The sequence below is a fragment of the Bufo bufo genome, chromosome 7 (assembly GCF_905171765.1).
Source record: "Bufo bufo chromosome 7, aBufBuf1.1, whole genome shotgun sequence".
Classification (NCBI taxonomy): domain Eukaryota; kingdom Metazoa; phylum Chordata; class Amphibia; order Anura; family Bufonidae; genus Bufo; species Bufo bufo.
Genome location: NC_053395.1, coordinates 79,169,067 through 79,186,226, shown reverse-complemented (window position 1 = coordinate 79,186,226; position 17,160 = coordinate 79,169,067).

Genomic DNA, 17,160 nt, shown 5'->3' with positions numbered 1-17,160 from the left:
AATATATAATGGTCCCCTCTGTATTATTATTATTATTATTATTATTATGACCACATCTGTAGTATTATTGTAATAATTATGGCCCCCTCTGTATTATATTAATAATTATGGCCCCCTTCAGCCCCTCCAGCATACGGTCCCATGTAAGATACAACCTTCCCCTTCCTTCAGCCCCTCCAGCATACAATCCCTTGTAAAAAAAAATCACTCCCCTGCCTTCAGCCCCTCCAGCATATAGTCCCATGTAAGATACATCACTCCCCCTGCCTTCAATCCTTCTTGCAAACAGTCCCATGTAAAATACATCACTCCCCTGCCTTCCGCTCCTCCAGCATACAGTCCCATGTAATATACATCACTCCCCTTGCCTTCAGCCCCTCCAGCATACAGTCCAGTGTAAGATAAATCACTCCCCTGCCTTCATCCCCTCCAGCATACAGTCCAGTGTAAGATAAATCACTCCCCTGCCTTCAGCCCCTCCAGCATACAGTCCCATGTAAAATACATCCCTCTCCCTTCTGCTCCTCTAGCATATAGTCCCATGTAAGATACAACGCCCAGAAGATGCCATCTGCCCATCTCTGCTATGCATATACCAGGCCTACCAGTATAACCCCTTCATATTCCGCCTGCCCGCCTGGTCACTCCACACCTAACAGTCTGAGTCACTTGTCTCCCTGAGTGTTAGGTGGGGTGACCAGGCAGGCAGGCGGTATATGAAGGGGTAATGCTGGTAGGCCTGGCCTGGCCTGGTATATGGGCAGCAGAGATGGGCAGATGGCATCCTCTGAGCAGTTCTGTCTCTGCACCCTGACTGTCACCTGCTTGGCCTGGCTCTCATGGCACTTTACTGCTTGGTGCTTGGCTATCAGCACTGAGTGACTCAGTCACACTGTAACACTGACTGTCACTCAGTGCTGATAGCCAAGCACCAGGCAGTGATGTGCCATGAGAGCCAGGCCAAGCAGGTGGCAGTCAGGGTGCAGAGAGACAGTACTGCCCAGAGTATGTCATCTGCCCATCTCTACTTTCTATATATCAGGCCAGGCCTACCAGCATTACCCCTTGATATACCGCCTGGTCACACTGTGACACTGACTGGCCCTCACTGTCAGTGTCGCTCATTCCGGCTGCCTGTGGAGCCTGTCCTGAAGGGGCACTGCGGCAGCCATCTTCTTCTTCTTGTTCCGGCTCTGCAGTGTCTGTCCCGCCCAGAAGATGGGAGGAGCCTATCAGTGAAGTGCCGTGCTGCCGTGCGCACCTTGGTGATTCATCAGGGCGCGCGCTCCTTCTACTGAAACCGTTCTCCACTCTGCAGTGCTGCGCAGTGCAGCAGAGGCAGAGCAGAGCAAAAGCTAAAGTTAACATATTTTTTTCTGCCAGCGGCCAGTGCCCCCTGCAGTCTGGCGCCTGAGGCAACGCCCCCCTTCCCCACACTACGCCACTGCACTTATAGACATGCTTTGGCATTCCATCAATCAAGATCCACTGCTAGCAGCTCCCTTTGCAACTACAGACCAATGATGTCCCACATGTGCTCTATGGCAGACAAGTCCAAAGCAACTGCAAGCCATGGTAACACATTCAGGTCACACAGGCTGCTCAGACTAGCACAAACAACAAGCCCCCCCAGCATTGCCCTGTTTAAAAACGTCTCCTTGGACACTGTGGGGAAATGGCCATACCACTGATTCCATGGCCAATCAACGAATGTCTGATTGGTTATTGTACATGAAATGAAGTCTAGAGGTGTCTGGTTATGGTACATTATGTCACCCTAGACCATAATCCTGGGAGTAGGACCAGTGTAACAATCTCTTATGAGGCCTCTTCATAGTGTTGCCCACATGGTCTCCAAACCAATCTCCAGCTATTTTTGTGTCCTAGACAAAGGCAGTACTCGTCGCTAAAGAGGAAATACCTTCATTCCAGCCTCGATTGCCATTTTGCTGTGAACCATGATAGCCCATGAGAGTATTAGCAAGAGGTCAGTGGAACTCCTGACTTATAGCCCAATGTCATGCAAATGCCTTCTGATGGTTTGTGTGAGCACTGTTTGTTGCCCTAGGCTTTTTCAATTTCACTTGCAATACAGAATAGATCAGTGTGCACCATTCTTCTAATCAGACGATCCATCCGTGAAGAGGATTTGCTCTTGCTGTCTTTCTGTTCACCTCTTGTCATTCCCATTCACCATGACATGCAATATTGAACAGTGCTGATGTCTCGGCCTAGGTGCATAGCAATCTGCCTGATAAACCAAGATCCCTCAGTTCAAGGATTCTGTCCCTCTCAGTTTGTGACAAGTGGTGACAACTGGGATGTCGACGAAAAGAATACATTGCACAATCATCCCACGTAACTTGATTCAATTTTTGAGGTTTGAAATGATTATCTGCAGATCTTTGCTACACCTGCAAATTTATGCAATTTCAATGTTGAGAAATAGCAATTGACTAATATTATTCCTTGAATTTTATCCTCAGGATCAATACTATATGAACTAGTCATTTTTTTTTTTTTACTTACTCTGACTTGGATACTATTTTAGTAAAATAATTACAAAATATTTTAATAAAATGTTTTTTATTTGTAATTTGTAACTAGGGTTGAGCGGACACCTGGATGTTCGGGTTCGGCAGGTTCGGCCGAACTTGAAAAAAAAGTTCGGGTTCGGGACCCGAACTTGACCCAAACTTGACCCCGAACCCGAACCCCATTGAAGTCAATGGGGACCCGAACTTTTGGGCACTAAAATGGCTCTAAAATAGTCCTGGAAAGGGCTAGAGGGCTGCAAAAGGCATCAAAATGTGCTTAAGAGCATGACAACTGTTCTGCAAACAAATGTGGATAGGGAAATTACTTAAAATAACATAAAATACAGAAAAATGTAAAATAACAATCTGGATCTAGAAGTAGGAGGTTGAGGAGGCGGTGGATGGGTGTATGTGGCAGTGTAGGTTGACGTGGCGGTGTAGGTGGAAGCGGCAGTGAAGGAGGAATAGGTAGCCAACACTGATTTGTGTTATTTTTTATTTTTAAATTGGGGTATTCCCCAAAATATTGGGACATATAACAAAATAAAACAAAGAATAAGTGCACTTGAGTACGAGAATGGATGGTTGAGGCTGGTATAAATGTCTATTCTGCACAAGGCACAGACAAGTCCTGTGGGATCCATGCCTGGTTAATTTTAATAAACGTAAGCTTGTCCACAAACATTGGCTGCGGCCTGTGATAATGCTCTCTGCCGTGCTAAACACATGTTCACACTATACACTAGCTGCAGGGCAGGTCAGCACCTCCAAGGCTGAAAAAACTTTTCCACATTTTGGCCATGCTAACCCTGCCTTCTCAGGTGCTGGTGGTGCCCCAGCTGCGTTGGCGACCTCTTCCTCATACTCTGCCTTCGCCTTGTGCTTCCACTGTGCCCCCGCTGTCAGGTGGGAATGCTACAGTCCTGATCAAAAGTTTAAGACCACTTGAAAAATGGCAAAAAATTATATTTAGCATGGCTGGATCTTAACAAGGTTCCAAGTAGAGCTTCAACATGCAACAAGAAGAAATGGGAGTGAAACAAAACATTTTTTGAGCATTCAATTTAATGAAAACAACAAATAAACTGAAACAGGCTGTTTTTCAGCTGATCAAAAGTTTAGGACCACACCTCCAAAAAAAAACTAACCCCCCCCCAAAACAGAAATCCAACTTCCAAACATGAACTCAGTAATGAGTAGCTCCGCCGTTATTGTTTATCACTTCAAAAATTTGTTTTGGCATGCTTAATGCGTTTCGATGAGGTGAGTGGGAACAATTCTCCAAGTGGTGAAGGCGGCCGCACGAAGGCCATCTACTGTCTGGAACTGTTGTCCATTTTTGTAAACTTCCCTTGCCATCCATCCCCAAAGGTTCTCAATTGGATTTAGATCAGAGGAACACGCAGGATGGGCCAAAAGAGTGTTCTTCTCCTGGAAGAAGTCCCTTGTCCTGCGGGCATTGTGTACTGTAGCGTTGTCCTGTTGAAAAACCCAGTCGTTACCAAGGAAACGAGGGCCCTCAGTCATGAGGAATGCTCTCTGCAACATCTGGACATAGCCAGCGGCCGTTTGACGCCCCTGCACTTCCTGAAGCTCCATTGTTCCACTGAAGGAAAAAGCACCTCAGACCATTATGGCGCCCCCTCCACTGTGGCGGGTAGAAAACATCTCAGGTGGGATCTTCTTGTCATGCCAGTAACATTGGAAACCATCAGGATCATCAAGGTTAAATTTTTTCTCATTAGAAAATAAAACTTTCTTCCACCTTTTGAATGTCCCATGTTTGGGTGCTCTCTTGCAAAGTCCAAACGAGCAGTTCTGTGGCGTACAAGAAGACGAGGTCTTTGAAGACGTTTTTTGATTTTAAAGCCCTTCAGTCTCAGATGCCGTCTGATGGTTATGGGGCTGCAGTCAGCACCAGTAAAGGCCTTAATTTGGGTCGAGGATCGTCCAGTATCTTGACAGACAGCCAATTGGATCCTCCGGCTCAGGGCTGATGAAATTTTTTTGGGTCTTCCACTTGACTTTTTTGTTCCATAACCCTCAGGATCATTTAAGAAATTCCAAATGACTGTCTTACTGCGTCCCACCTCAGCAGCGATAGCGCACTGTGAGAGACCCTGCTTATGCAGTTCAACAACCCGACCACGTTCAAAAAGGGAGAGTTTTTTTGCCTTTGCCATCACAACGTGTGACTACCTGACAGAAAATGACAATGAATCCACATCTTTGCACAGATTTGCCCTTTTAAAGGCATGTGGCCCTAAAATTTGGATCAGCTGAAAAACAGCCTGTTTCAGTTTAATCGTTATTTTCAATTAATTGAATGCTCAAAAAATGTTTTGTCTCACTCTCATTTCTTCTTGTTGCATGTTGCAGCTCTACTTGGAACCTTGTTAAGATCCAACAATGTAAAATATGATTTTTGATCAGGACTGAATCATCAGCGTGCGCTTGTAGTCGCGCATCTTCCGATCAGTTACAGATGTTTTCACAAAATTTAGTTCCCTGTCAGCAATGCAGAGCATGGGTTCATTCACGGCAAAAGGGGCTTAATGTCACCCAGCAATACAACAGAGGATTTTGAGAGATTTAGGCCCCTGTCACCCAGGCACAGCAGGGGTTCATTCACGGCAAAAGGGGGTTCATGTCACCCAGCAATAGAACAGAGGATTTTGAGAGATTTAGGCCCCTGTGAGCAATGCAGAGCAGGGGTTCATTCACGGCAAAATGGGGTTCATGTCACCCAGCAATATAACAGAGGATTTTGAGAGATTTAGGCCCCTGTCACCCAGGCACAGCAGGGGTTTGTATACGGGTTTGTAAAATAAGAATTTTTTCAATTTAGGGCACTAAAATTGGCACTTTTTTGAATTAAAATGGCACTAAAATAGTCCTTGAAAAGGCTAGAGGGATGTAAAAGGCAGTAAAATGTGCTTAAGAGCATGGCAACTGCTCTACAAACAAATGTAGATAGGGAAATAACTTAAAATGAAATAAAATAACTAAAAATTACAAATTATTAACCTGCAACTCAGAGAAGGATGTGGATATGGAGTCGGAGGTTGAGGAGGCGGTGAATGTGGTGTTGTAGGTGGAGGCAGCAATGGAGGAGGAACAGGTAGCCAACAATGTGTTTTTTTTTTTTTTTTATTGGGGTAGGTAGCCCCCAAAATATTGGGACAAATAAAAAAAAAGAAAACAAATAATCATTGCACTTGACTTGAGTACAAGAATGTATGTTTGATGGTGGTAAAAATGTCTATTCTGCACAAGGTACAGACAAGTATTGTGGGATCCAAGCCTGGTTCATTTTAATGAACGTGAGCTTGTCCACGTTGGCTGTGGACAGGCGGCTGCGTCTGTCTGTAATGACGCCTCCTGCCGTGCTAAATACACGTTCAGAGAGTACACTGGCTGCAGGGCAGGCCAGCACCTCCAAGGCATACAGGGAAAGCTCTGGCCATGTGGACAATTTGGAGACCCAGAAGTTGAATGGGGCAGAACCATCAGTCAGTATGTGTAGTCGTGTGCACAGATACTGTTCCACCATGTTGTTCAAATGCTGCCTCCTGCTAACACGCTCCATATCAGCAGTTGGGGCCGGTTGTTGCGGCGAGGTGACAAAGCTTTTCCACATGTCGGCCATCCTAACCCTGCCTTCTGAGGTGCTGGCGCTGACACAGCTGTGTTGGCGACCTCTTCCCCCTCTCCTGCTTTCGCCTTGTGCTTCCACCCCGGCGTCAGTCGGGAATGCTCTCAGGAGTGCGTCTACCAGCGTGCGCCTTTAGTCGTGCATCTTCCGATCACGCTCCAGTGAGGGAATTAAGGACTGCACATTGTCTTTGTAACGGGGATCTAGCAGGGTGGTCACCCAGTAGTCAGCACACATTAAAATGTGGGCAACTCTGCAGTCGTTGCGCAGGCACTGCAGCATGTAGTCGCTCATGTGTGCCAGGCTGACCAGAGGTAAGGACAAGCTGTCCTCTGTGGGAGGTGTATCGTCTGCGTCCTCCGTTTCCTGCCAGCCACGCACCAATGATGGGCCCGAACTGCGTTGGATACCACCCCGCTGTGAACATGCTTCATCCCCATTCTCCTCCTCCTCCTCATCCTCCTCCTCCTCGTCCTCCAGTAGTGGGCCCTGGCTGGCCAAGTTTGTACCTGGCCTCTGCTGTTGCAAAAATCCTCTTTCTCAGCCACTTCTAAAAGACTGGCCTGAAAGTGTTAGAGATGACCCCTCTTCCTCCTCCTCGTCCTGGGCCACATCCTCTTCCATCATCGCCCTAAGTGTTTTCTCAAGGAGACATAGAAGTGGTATTGTAACGCTGATAACGGCATCATCGCCACTGGCCATGTTGGTGGAGTACTCGAAACAGTGCAACAGGGCACACAGGTCTCGCATGGAGGCCCAGTCATTGGTGGTGAAGTGGTGCTGTTCCACAGTGCGACTCACCCATGCGTGCAGCAGCTGAAACTCCCCTATGGCCTGCTGCTGCTCGCACAGTCTCTCCAGCATGTGCAAGGTGGAGTTCCACCTGGTGGGCACGTCGCATATGAGGCAGTGAGCGGGAAGGCCGAAATTACGCTGTAGAGCAGACAGCCGAGCGGCGGCAGGATGTGAACGCCGGAAGCGCGCACAGACGGCCCGCATTTTATGCAGCAGCTGAGACATGTCGGGGTAGTTGTGAATGCATTTTTGCACCACCAAATTCAGCACATGCGCCAGGCAAGGGATGTGCGTCAAACCGGCTAGTCCCAGAGCTGCAAGGAGATTTCGCCCATTATCGCACACCACCAGGCCAGGCTTGAGGCCCACTGGCAGCAACCACTCGTCGGTCTGTTGTTCTATACCCCACCAGAACTCCTGCGCGGTGTGGGGCCTGTCCCCCAAAAACATCAGTTTCAGAATGGCCTGCTGACGTTTACCCCTGGCTGTGCTGAAGTTGGTGGTGAAGGTCTGTTGCTGACCGGATGAGGAGGTGGTAGAAGAGGAGGAAAAAGCCGAGTAGGAAGAGGAGGCAACAGGAGGCAAAGAATGATGCCCTGCGATCCTTGGCGGCGGAAGGACGTACGCCAAACAGCTCTCCGCCTGGGGCCCAGCCGCCACTACATTTACCCAGTGTGCAGTTAGGGAGATATTGCGTCCCTGGCCGTGCTTACTGGTCTACGTATCTGTGATTAGGTGTACCTTGCCACAGATGGCGTTGCGCAGCGCACATTTGATTTTATCCGATACTTGGTTGTGCAGGGAGGGCACGGCTCTCCTGGAGAAGTAGTGGCGGCTGGGAACTACGTACTGTGGGACAGCAAGCAACATGAGCTGTTTGAAGCTGTCCATCTCCACCAGCCTGAATGACAGCATTTCAAAGGCCAGCAGTTTAGAAATTCTGGCATTCAGGGCAAGGGATCGAGGGTGGCTAGGTGGGAATTTATGCTTTCTCTCAAAGGTTTGTGAGATGGAGAGCTGAATGCTTCCGTGTGACATGGTGGAGATGCTTGGTGACGGAGGTGGTGTTGTTGGTGGCACATCCTCTGTTTGCTGGGCGGCAGGTGCCAATGTTCCTCCAGAGGCGTAGGAAGAGGCCGAGGCAGCAGCAGAAGAGGGAGCAGGAGGGGCCTGAGCCCTTTCTTGGTTTTGAAGGTGCTTACTCCACTGCAGCCCGTGTCTCACATGTAGATGCCTGGTCATGCAGGTTGTGCTAAGGTTCAGAACGTTAATGCCTCGCTTCAGGCTCTGATGGCACAGCGTGCAAAATGCTCGGGTCTTGTCGTCAGCACATTGTGTGAAGAAGTGCCATGCCAGGGAACTCCTTGAAGCTGCCTTTGTGGTGTGCTCGGTCCCTGTTGATGGTGGCCAGTAGCAGGCGAACTGTTTTGGCGACGGCTGCTCTGCTTTTGCACCCTGCTCCCGGTTTTGCTACGCTGTTGGCTTGGTCTCACCACTGCCTCTTCCTCCAAAATCTGAAAGTCAGTGGCACGACCTTCATTCCATGTGGGGTCTAGGACCTCATCGCCCCCTGCATCGTCTTCCACCCAGTCTTCCTCCCTGACCTCCTTTTCGGTCTGCACACTGCAGAAAGATGCAGCAGTTGGCACCTGTGTTTTGTCATCATCAGATACGTGCTGAGGTGGTATTCCCATGTCCTCATCAGGAAACATAAGTGGTTGTGCGTCAGTGCATTCTATGTCTTCCACCCCTGGGGAAGGGCTAGGTGGATGCCCTTGGGAAACCCTGCCAGCAGAGTCTTCAAACTCTGTGGCAGTCAGGGTAGCAGGGGGCAAAGTGCTGCGTTTATGCACCGCCAGAGTTCACCTGGATTGGGGCTTAGGGAAGCGACAAGTGCGAGTAGGGATACTCCGTGAGTTACCCGCGGAAGTAGTTTTGGGGAACGACTTGGGGCATTTGACTTCTTCATTTGCACCAAAGACCGCCATGGCCGTGACCACCCGACAACAAAGCCACCTACAAGGCAACTCCACTCCTATGGGGACCCAGGTAAGACCAAATCCTCCCACGTTACCCCGACTTGACAACCCCATGTCCTGGGATTCTCCTTCCGAAGTTAGGCAAGAAACCCGCAGAGACCCTACTTTAGCGTGCTATCGGGACAGGGCGGGCAAGGATCCAGGGGGGTTAGGGGAAGACAGAATAGAGTTGGAGGGAGGGCTTCTTTATCGTTACACTGAAGGGGTGTGCAACGGGAAGCGCGAGGGCCCCCACAAACAGCTAGTCGTACCCCAGATGTACAGACAGGAGCTATTGAGGCTGGCTCACGATATTACCTTGGCCGGACATTTAGGGATAACTAAGACCCAGAGTCGGTTGTCTCGTGCTTTCTTCTGGCCTAGGTTACATGCAGAGGTACGAGAATACTGCCGGACCTGTGAGACTTGCCAGAGGGTAGGAAAGGCAAGGGATCATCCAAAATCCTCTCTGCACCCCATGCCGATAATTGGGGAACCCTTTAGACGGATAGCAGTAGACATTATTGGCCCACTGTCCCGCTCCAGTGCCACCGGGAAGAAGTATATTCTTACAGTGGTGGATTACGCCACCTGCTACCCGGAAGCTATTCCCCTATCCAATTTCCAGGCTGACACAGTAGCTGATGCCTTACTGCGGGTGTTTACTAGGGTAGGATTTCCCTAGGAGATATTGTCTGATCAAGGAAATTAGTTCACCGCCGAGCTGACCCAGCAGCTCTGGCGCCACTGTGGAATTAAAACCCTCCAGAGCGCACCCTACCACCCCCAAACGAACGGGCTGTGCGAGAGATTTAACGGGACCCTAAAACAGCTACTTCGGGCCTTCGTGGAGAGTAGGAAGGATTGGGAGAAATATCTTCCCCACCTACTGTTCGCCTACAGGGAGGTACTTCAAGAGTCCACCGGGTTTTCACCATTTGAGCTGTTGTATGGGCGAAGGGTTAGGTGACCCTTAGACTTAGTGAGGGCCCAGTGGGAAGTGGGAGAGTATCCGGAAGGCCTCCCCATCCTTAGTTACGTCTTGGAAATCAGGGATCGACTGCGGGAACTTACCAAGCTAGTCCATGAGAATATGTAATCAGCCCAGAGTCAGCAGAAAGTTTGGTATGATTGATCTGCTCGAAATCGCACTTTTTATGTCGGACATAAGGTCCTAGTACTAAAACCCTTGAAGCAAAATAAATTACAGGCCTCCTGGCAGGGCCCCTATCAGGTGGTAAAACAGCTGTGCAACACCACCTACGTTGTCGCCAGCTGTGCAGCCACAAGAATTAAGAGGACATTCCACATCAATATGATGAAAGCCTATCACGAGAGGGCTGAGGCAGTAGCCGCCATATGCGCTCCTGCCACCAGGGACTCTGAATACCTGGCGATGCTGGAGCTTCCTGCAATCAGTAACCGTTCTGGGCGGGTGGAAGATGTTCAGTTAGGTGATGGGTTAGGACCCCAGGAACAAGAACAGGTCAGGGAATTACTCCAGGATCGGAAAGAGATGTTCTCAACACTCCCTGGATACACTCACTTGGCAGTGCACAAGGTGGAGACCCTCGGGCAGAAGTCCCTGAGACAATCAGCCTATAGGATTCCTGGAGCTGTGCAAGAAGGGATGAGAGCAGAGATTAGGGAGATGCTTGAGTTAGGGGTGATCGAACGATCAGAAAGCCCCTGGGCTTCCTCTAGTATTAGTCCCAAAACGGGATGGCACGACCCGATTTTGTGTGGACTATAGGCGACTGAATGACAGTACTGTGACAGACGCCTACCCCATTGTCACGAGTTGGAGGTCCCAGGAGAGACCACCGCGTCGTCAAGCAATAAAAGGAAATCAGGTACAGACACATAAGAGTTTATTGCACAAACAAAAACATTAAAGGAAGCACAGAGAAAACATGAGCTCTATGTACCGTCAGCACAGTGGGAGAAAACCCCCACTGCGCCACTGTCTAGTAATACTCCAGAGGGGCATGACTAAGCAACTCCTGGTGTTAACTAGAGCCCTAGATGGTAGGGTTAGACTTTGCCGCAGGAAGTTGCCAGGGTCCACTCTGGAGCGTGAACTAGACAGTGACAGCAGGAGCGAATGGACAACAGGTACCAGAAGGTACCGAAGGCACATAGGCAAACATAACAGACAGGTAAATACAAAACAGGGCAAATAATAACACAAGGAGGAGTTCATGCAAGGGAGCAGGAGTGGCAATGAGCAGAGAAGGACTTGCTCCACCAGTAGTAAACTGCATGGCCTCGTCATGCCACTCTGCTGCAAAGGCTTGCTGAACACAGACATATGAATACAAAACAGGGGAACTAATAATACGAGCAGGAGTTCACGCAAGGGAGCAGGAGTGGCAATGAGCAGAGAAGGACTTGCTCCACCAGTAGTAAACTGCATGGCCTTGTCATGCCACTCTGCTACAAAGGCTTGCTGAACACAGACATCAGAATAAACACAAAGTAACTAAAACATAACTGGCAGAACAGAAAGACAGGAAAGAGGACAGGAAAAAGGACGCAAATGAACAAGTAGGGAAACCCACAGAGCACAGACAGACAGACAGACACGGATCCCATGGGTCAGCAGCATGGGAGAGAGAGTACAAACCAGGAGCAGGACAAGACAACACACACCAGGAGAGCTGACACAGAACTGAGGAAACCTCAGCCTTATATACAGGTTCCATAGGTGCAGCAGAGAGACCACACCCATGGAGCAGACAGAGGATTAACTCCTAATAGGCACACAGGGGAGTTAACCCATAAAGAACCACAAATTAGCACACAGGAACGAAACTTCAGCAAGGAGCGCCAAACGAGCAAGGACGGAAGGTCACAGCCAAAGGTAACGACTGTGACACCCATGCCCCGAGTTGACAAATTGTTGGACAAAATAGCTCAGGGACATTATCTGACGACTATTGACCTGTGTAAGGGCTACTGGCAGATTCACCTGGAGGCGGACGCCATTCCAAAGTCGGCCTTCATCACCCCGTTTGGCCTTTACCAGTTCCGGGTAATGCCATTCGGGATGAAAAATGCCCCGGCTACCTTCCAACGAATGATAGATCAATTCCTCGGTGGTCTGCAGGATTTTGCATGCGCATATCTTGATGACATCGCAATCTATAGCCAGACATGGGAGGAGCATCTCAGACACCTGGGCATAGTGCTAGACAGAATCAGAGTTGCAGGCCTGACCCTGAAGCCAGACAAGTGTAATATCGGGATGTCTGAGGTACAATATTTTGGACATAGAGTGGGATGTGGGAAGCAGAGGCCGGAGCCTGCAAAAATCGAGGCCATCCTAAACTGGGCGGTTCCCAGAACCAAGGCGCAGGTACTTGCATTTTTAGGGACAGCCAGGTACCACAGAAAGTTTGTACCCCACTATAGTGACATAGCCAAACCACTGACGGACCTGACCAAAAAGAATCTCCCTAGACAGGTCCTGTGGTCCCCGGAGTGCGAAACAGCATTTCAACAGTTGAAAACCACCCTAACACAAGCTCCCATACTGGCGGCACCCGATCCTAACAAACGCTTTGTCGTACATACAGACGCCTCCATGTTCGGACTGGAAGCCGTACTAAGTCACGTTGGCGACGACGGGAAGGAGCACCCGATGGCGTATCTCAGCCGCAAGTTGTTACCCCGTGAAGTTGGATATGCTGCCGTGGAAAAAGAATGTTTGGCTTTAGTCTGGGCTTTAAAGAAATTGCAGCCCTACGTGTATGGACGCTCTTTTACCGTCATGACGGACCACAATCTCTTGATATGGCTAAACCGGGTGGCGGGAGAGAATGGCCGATTACTAAGGTGGAGCCTGGCTTTGCAACCCTACAATTTCACCATACAATATCGGCCAGGGCCTCAAAACGGGAATGCGGATGGATTATCCCGGCAAACGGACCTGGAATCTTAAGACTACTTTTCCAACATCCTCGAGTTGACCCGGTGAGGGTCCTACTGTGGCTGTTGGACTGTTTCCCGGGAGGGGGGGTAATGTAATGGTTTGAATCTCTCTGTGACAATGGCCACATCCATCTGCCTCCCAGCCAAGCTCTTGAACTAATCCCTGCTTAGCTCATTTGCATAGCCAATCAGAGGGGGTTTTACAATTTACCAATTGAAAGAGGTGTTCCAACTGTCAATATAAATATATGTGATGCATTCAATAAATAATTTTGTCAGTTTGAACTCGCATACAGCCTGACTGGTGTTAGTTCTGTGAGAATTAAAACGACACGAGCGGTCGTTTGAGGCCGGATCATCAACGGCGGAACCAGAAGATATTGTGGTCACATCAGGGAGTGTCGTGAGAGCAGAATAGAGCGAGCAGGGGCTTGTTACAGGGTGTTTGTTTAATAACTCAATATGGCAGCATTATATAACCCAGGAATTTCAAACGTGCTTATGCTGCAAGGCCTGAAATATTGTGTATTTTGCCCCAAAAAGGGTTTTATTAATGAAAGAATATAAGCCCTGTATATACAGGGTGTATCTCACACGGCCTGAACCAGTGTAGGCCTGAATTAAAGATTTCTTTGCCCAAAATGGCTGTATTTCAAATGCCTGAATCAAACCCCTGTATGTAAAGGGTGTATCTCACATGGCCTGAACCACTGTAGGCCTGAATTAAATATTGGTGCACCAAATGGCGGTATTTCAAATCTCTGAATCTAACCTAAATGTATTAAGGATGTATCTCCCAATGACATATGCAGCAAAGGCTGCCAACTATTTTTTTTTTGCCCAAACGAGTGTTTAACAACTAAATTTGACAGCAGTATATAAGCCTGTAATGTCACACATGCTGATGCCTCAAGGCCTGAAAATAGTGTTTTTTTGGCAAAAAAGTGTGTTTTTAAAACCCCAGAAAATGATGGGTGTATTTCTAGCTTAAATTGCACACTGACTAATCCAAATGTTGTATATTGCCAAAAAAGTGTTTTTTTTTGGTAACAGAGTACGAAAGCTGTTAACAAAATACCAAAGTTAATCAGCTTTCCCACTTCAAAGGTATTACCAGGATGATATTGACAAAAAGTCCTTCCCCCCATTTTATTTCCACCATTTATTCAATACTTATCGAAGGAAGTCCCCCACCACCATATATTGATAGTTGGGTAAAAGAATTAGGCAAACCCCTAAACGAAAGGGAAAAGGACATGATTTTAACATCATGTATTCCTAAGGTCACTTCAGTGAGGTTACAAGAATCACACTACAAGTTGCTCTCTAGATGGTACAGAACACCGGTACTTTTGAATAGGATCAATAGCAACATACCTGCGAAATGCTGGAGATGTGAGGACCAAGAGGGTTCCCTTTCCCATATATGGGTACAATGTGACAAAATCGCACCATTATGGGAGAAATTTAACCTCATCCTGTCTGAAATTTACAGCTACCCTATTAAATTAGAAAGAGAACTGATTTTATTAGGCTTAGCTAAACAAGACAATCGTATAATGAGAGATAGACTTTTCCCCTTTCTACTTATTACCCTTAAAGCCCTGATCCCCAAATATTGGATGAGTAAAGACATTCCGACCATTAGAGAATGGCTTTCAGAAATTAACCTGATAAATAATTTCGAAAGAATTAAATGGTCCTCTATAGGGAATTATAAAAAATACCTGGAAATCTGGTCTAAATGGAACAGTTTCATCTCTTCAGAGAAAATCAATGTATACCTAAATTGACAGGTCCTTGCTAGCAAAGGATGCTTGCTATTAGAATCTACGCGACATGTGACATTAATCTTTGTTTTGTTTTTTTATGTTTTTTGTTTATGTTTGTTAACCTAATCTTCCCTTCCCCTTATTTTCCCCCTCCTCCCCCTCCCTTTGTACCCCCCTCCCCCCCCTCTTCTTACCATGGATAAGCATACATCACATATTTTTTACAAGAAAAAGGAGAATTATGAAGATTGTCTTATAAGCTTTTAAGTATTAAAAACCTTGCACTATGCTAGATGATCATCTTGCATTAAATTCTGCCTTGCAGTTTAAAGTGGTATTGTATTCTATACTGATAATCTTTTTGTAAACCTTTATTTCGAATGTCATGCTTTTCCATTGTTTTGTTATTAAAACATTGTTTGTTTGTTTTTTGGAAAAAATTCTTTTAAATAAACTTAAATTTACAAGAATACGAAAGCTGTATATATTAAACTTGAATTTAACACTTGCAGATCAGGAAAATACAGGTTTTTGGCAAAAAATTTGTGTTTTAAAAACCCCAGAAAATGATGGGTGTATTTCTAGCTTAAATTGCACACTGACTAAGCCAGATGTTGTAGATTGCCAAAAAAGTGGTGATTTTCAATGTCCCAAAAGCTCAGATGCTCTGCAGCCTTTCAAAAAGCGCAGAGAAATCGCCGAACACCGAACCCGAACTTTTACTGAAATGTTCGGGTCCAGGGTCCAAAAATCCTAAAGTTCGGTATGAACCCAAACTTTACAGTTCGGGTTCGCTCAACCCTAGACGCGACCTATTCTACAAGTCGTCTGTTTTGTCGAACAGAGCAGCAACATCTCGAGCGGTTGTCTTGGCCGCCATTTTGAGTGGCGTATTTTCGTCTTCCAGGCCAGACACCCTTCTTTCCACCTCAGTGGTTCTCTCTGCAATTTTGTGCAAATCATTCCTTATAAGTGACAGATTTTTTACTTAAGCTCCCCACTTTTACAGATAACGATTTGAGAGTGGTGTTACAGTGTGTTAGTGCTGCCATGACATATTTTAATGTTGGTTACTTTACAGGGGAATTATGACAACATATAAAATGTTTTAGTTTTATGTGTAACTTCTAATTATGAAAGAACTTCACATTATTTCTTATTATGGAGAAAAAAGTGCTGTACTTATATCTTTGTAGACTGATAAATTAAAGCTGAGCAAAAACTAGTAAGGCAGTAGTGATATGGAGAATCATGCTCTCCAGCTTTAGATTTCTGTAAATGTGCTGGGCACAATTTCTTTCTTGATCTAACAATCCTTACAACTGATTGTCAGTAATTACAATGCCTGACAGAAGCAATTCCCACAATGTGAGATGTAAGAGTGACCTTGGCTATTTTCACACAGCTCAGCTAATCGGAATGCTCCATGCTCTGAATGGTTTAGCAGTACAAGGACGTTTAGGGTCAAGGACATGCTACCATGAATGTGTCATATTCAGGAGTAAAGGAACAATGAAAAAGATGCGTCTGATTCCATGTTTTCTGCGCGTTGTGTGAATATGCACAAGAATCCACAATCATATCAAAGTTGGCTATGGAGAGAGAATTCATGTCAAAATAGTGAATTTTATATTGCCAAGCTGCTTAAAGGAAAATTATCTCATAATGAAACAAAAAAAAATTGCTCATTAGCAAAACATGATGACCTTGTATGCATCCAGAGCTGCCCTAGGGAAAGACAGGGGATTGAGGAAAGGATCAGTTAGTGCTCGTCTGCCCTATCCTGGGATGCTGATATCTGAATTCATGAACCACTACAAAAAGGGGGTCATATTGGGTTAATTTTTATCTCTGCATATGACAAAACATAGGTTCAATCACTTTCATTTACAGAAAATCTGTCACCACCTTTATGCATCCCTCTCTGCGGGCAGCATAAACTTAGACAGGCATGCAGATTCCAGCATGGTCTGTTATACGGGTTTATAATATAGTTTCTGAAAACTTTACTCTTTATTAGCACTGGCATCACCCCTTGACGTCCTCATAATTATGAGCTGTCAAGATAGCCCTACCCACCCAAACAGCTCTGCTCATCCACTGATAATTGATAGCTGTCTCCCTTTGCACAGTCATAGAGAGAATGGTGTTAATCATCAGAAAGTGGGAGTAGATAGACTTGGCTATCCTAGTGGCTCTGTGGGGCTATCCCTTACATTTATGATTAAAAGGGCTCCTTTTTCACAGCCTGATGCCAGCATGATACCCGCATGGTGTAGCTAATAAACAGGAAATTCCTCAGAAACAACATTGTAAGAAATTAATCACAGCACACTGGATATTGTGTGAAGGTTTTGGCTGTAGGTTCCCAACCCAGTATACTTCTAAATACTTATTTACAGATTTATTTTATTTTATTGAGGATAATGCTTGACCTGCCGTTCTTGTTG